Raw genomic sequence first — 4,307 nt, 5'->3', positions numbered from 1 at the left:
TACATTATAATATAATATAATTAAGTTGTATGTAATAATACTATATAATTTCAATACCATAATAATATGATACAGTAAAATCAAAATTTCATTATCGTTGTACTGAATTTTAAACAAAAAGTTTTTATTTTAAACAGTTTAAAAATCGCCATTCATGTTGAGGCTGATGCATAATAAATCATTTGATTTAGAATTGAGCGATTTCAAACAATTAATTATGATAATTACATAATTAATCGTTCCAAACAATTAGTTATGATAATTACATCAATGGCCTTCGCCTGTTTCAAAAAAACGTCGGGTCTATTGTATTTCTCATAAGAAGATTACTTTGAAAGGGCTCTTCGAAAAGTGTGTTTCTTTTTATCCTTATAAAAGACAAAAAACAATAACATAGTCGAACTCCGCTTAATTGGTCGTCGCTTAGTCTGTCTCCGGATTAATCATAAGCCACTGCTACTTAATCCATACTAAATAATTTAGAACCAATTTTTTTTTTTTAAGGTTTGGTGAAATAAAAACAAAATAACTAATACTATGACTACTATTAAAGGTCGTTTTACATTTAAATTCAATTCGAATATTAAATGTATCCTACTATTTTTGTATTTGTTTTTCTTAAACAATTTTAAATTGGTCTGATACTTTTAAATTTACCTTATGACTATGAGAGCAAATGTGGTCTAACCTACAGCACAATTCTTTCCATAACTAAACTTGATTTCGACTAAATACATAACTATTCCTATGCTTGCTAACTACTTCTATCTACCAAAATAATTGAAATATTGCTAAAGCAACCAAAGAGGTCATTTTGTCCAGTTCACTGAGGCGTGAAATTACTTCAGAATTCACTACAAATGTGGTAAATATCAGTAATGGAAAATGGTGGCAAAGGATACTTGTCTTCAATGAACGGTTCTCATAAACCTCAAATTCCGGGGTATAGTAAAATCCAAATAACATTATCGTTGTATTTAAACAAAAAGTTTTTATTTTAAACAGTGTAAAAATCGCAATCCATGCTGGGGTTGATTAGTCGTCGCAAACAATTCATTATGATAATTACATAAATTGGCTTCGCCTGTTTCATAAAACGTTGTATCTATTGTATTTCTCATAATTTACTACTCGCTGGAAAAATGAGTTTGATTTTGTGAGAATGCTCATAATGAATACAGAATTTGATAGTGAAATAGCTTACTGCGACTGGAAAGGACCACAAAACATGTTATAGTGCACCCCATGATAAATCATATAATAAAAGTAAAAAGAAAAAACTATAGGTAGTGGTGAATTTAGATAATGCTCGGACTAAAAGATTGTATATGGTGTTATTTTTTTATATACTTGTTACAATTGTTTTTTTTATGTTGAGGTGATAGAATTGTCCGTAATTGAACACTGAAATACTGATTATTTTTTACTGCTTTTTAATAATAATAAATTAAGTAGAAATAAAATTTAAATGTTTTAAGACAGATAAAGACACTATTTATTTATTTTGCCCTGAACGCACGAAAATGAACGGAACTGTCCAAAATGAACAAAATCAAACCCACCCTGCATCAAACACCAATAAAAAAAAAAATTATTGAAGATATAACATTTTATAAGTTAAATTATTCTTTTTCTAGTAGCCTCGTATAATTAATAAAAATGAACAATTTATTTAACACATAATAATAGAAATCAATTTTTGAATTGCTTTCTATTCTGTTTATAATATAAGAGTTAAATTAATATTGGAGGCTGCTTGTTTTGTACACTTCCGATTAACCGGTTCTCCCATTTAACCGAGGATGTCATAGTCCCAACTGGGGGATTCAACTGTACTGATTTTAACTTGTTACCACAACAGACTAACTAACATTAAATTTGTATTAGGGTTACCTGGAGACTTGAAGGAGGTGAATTAGCTTCCTAGAGCTGAGAAGAGAACTGGAGCTGAGATAGTAGTGCACGATTGGTCTATCCTTGAAAGAGCTGGTCTTCGGGAAGCAAGGGGGGGGGGAGAGGGAGAATTTTAATGACCATTGAAAAAATACTGGCGGATACTAATGGCGAGATGCCTTGTCTCTCACATCGCTTGTAAGCTTCGGAAGGATTGGGGCGACCGAAGCTCGCGGTCACTAAACCCAAAAAAAATCAATCTTCAGATCACGCCGCTTTAATCTATTCTTATCAAATCGACGTGACTTTTCCATCTTTTAATAAGGTAATATTTATTTATTAAAAAAAAAAAAAAAGAAAAAATAGAATGCATCAATGAACGCATTTAAAATGATTCTTGCTTTTTTTCCTCTTGAGGGAGAATGTGCCTTCCGAATTTAATCTTTATTCTGGAACCAAGTCTCCTAAGAACAGAAGCTATGAATATAAATAACCGCTTATGGTCCAGCGGGTAGCCTTTGTATATAAATTAGTTCCATTTTTGATGACCAGATTAGTCATTAATAAATTTTACATTTCTACAGAAGATAGAGACATAAGGATATGAAAAAATATCTGATCTTTGAAGGAAGTGAAGGGAGAGGCTTTATAAATAGAAATGGATGTAGAATTCCAAAAGGAGAAACAAGAGGAAGGGCAAGCAGAATCTGTCAAAGGAAGTAGTTCTATGTGATGAAGTACAAATATTGATTAGTTGGATTCTGGTGTTCAAGGAGTGGATAAAGTAAAGTAATATAAGCGATTCGGCGATATAATAAGCTTTTTTATTTCTTAAGGATTAGAATAGATAAAAAAAATATTGCCGTTGAAAAGAAGGATAGAGCCACTGTAATTTATTATAATAGCCGTGCTTTTAGGAACATGCAATTCATCTGAGTCTTTGGTTTTCCCTCGAGTTCATCAGTGAGTCCTCTATAAACCAGACAACCATCAAAATGGGGGAAAATAAGATAGGAGACGAGTAGATAGTGGGGTTAAAGCAATGGATAGGCGGAATCTATGGAACTGCTTGGGGATAATAAAGGATTTTCTCCATAATTCAGATACATGCTTACTATAGCATGTATAAGCAATAATTTTCGGTAACAAATTTTAAGTAAAACCATTATTCGTAGGAAATTATCTAAAAAATCATTTAAATGATATACCCATTGAATACTCTCAAACTTCTTAAAGATAAAACTCCTCCTCTTACCTCAACGATCACTATGAAAAACCAATTCTCCTCCAAATCGAATAGTTAAAGCATAACAGTCAATTTCACACTCCAGTCCATCAAACATCTCGATGTAGTAAATCATTTTTAATTAGTGGAATTCGTTTGTGGCAGGAAATCCCAGAAAACATCAAAATCATACAATCTCATACAGGTTTTAAAAATGTGTATTATAAACAATTAAAGGATAAATAAAAATTGATCTTATTTACCAATGATCTTGCTGATGTGTATTTACCTTAGATATGAAGGTAATTATGCTTTGTGTTATTTATTATCTTATAAATATTTTAAATTACATAATTTTCCTTTGTTTCATTTTTGTGGAAAAATATTATTTAGTAATTAATTTGTATGTTTAAGAATATTATTTTGTCTATTCAATAGATCTTTCTATAATGTTTTTAAATTATATAGTTTTTTGTTTTTATAATTTCGTATTTATAACAATATTATTTTGTTTATTCAATAGTCCCATTGGGTAGTATATTTTAAATCTTATTTTAGTTCAAGAAGAATGTTATTTATTTTTTATTTATTTATTATTATTCATTTATTTATTTTACTTTTAAATTAATTTATATTTGAAAGAACGTTATTTTGTACATATAATTTTCTTCAGAGGATACTTTATTTTAAATCTCTTTCTTATTTTCTTTTATTTTATCTTTTTTCTTTAGTTTAAGAAGATTTTTATTTTGTAACTAACTTGTATTTATAATATCATTTTATATACGTAATATTTCCAGAGGGCACACATTTTTCTTTTTTTTTTCCTAAGAAGTTAACGTGTCTGAAAATATTTTTATTTTTTATTTCTTGTATTTGTTTTCATAAAACTTATTTTGTACCCAGAAACCTGAATAATTTGCATTGCTCAAGAAGACATAGTAGTCTCAGAGCATCATGGTTTATTGTAAAATTATCATTAATTAAGGACAATAAAATCCCTCTCTCTCTCTCTAGGATAGGTGTTGGTCGAAAGTGACTCCGAGGTTTTTAGCACAAATTATGAAGTGAAATAGGATTGTTGTTAAGAAAAAGTAAAAGATAGTAAGGAAGAGAATGTAATAAAGGTTTTATGCTATTATACTGAGAAAAAAAATTAAAAGTACTCTGCCAGAATTTAAGGTTGTAT

General features: G+C 29.3%; 1 protein-coding gene across 2 annotated transcripts in view; it reads right to left on the bottom strand.

The window, feature by feature from the left end:
* LOC106682685 (juvenile hormone acid O-methyltransferase) overlaps positions 1-1,966 on the bottom strand; it is a 45,186-nt gene extending 43,220 nt beyond the window's left edge. For both annotated transcript variants that reach the window (XM_014423689.3, XM_014423688.3), the window contains exon 1: positions 1,894-1,966. The gene's annotated coding sequence lies outside the window, so the exon portion shown is untranslated. The remainder of the gene's footprint in view (positions 1-1,893) is intronic.
* Positions 1,967-4,307: the final 2,341 nt, after the last annotated feature.

Source organism: Halyomorpha halys, unplaced genomic scaffold (assembly GCF_000696795.3).
Source record: "Halyomorpha halys isolate HHAL.00 unplaced genomic scaffold, Hhal_1.1 Scaffold434.1, whole genome shotgun sequence".
NCBI lineage: Eukaryota > Metazoa > Arthropoda > Insecta > Hemiptera > Pentatomidae > Halyomorpha > Halyomorpha halys.
The sequence above is the reverse complement of the archived record's forward strand: the minus strand, read 5'-3'. Positions and strand labels throughout refer to the sequence as shown.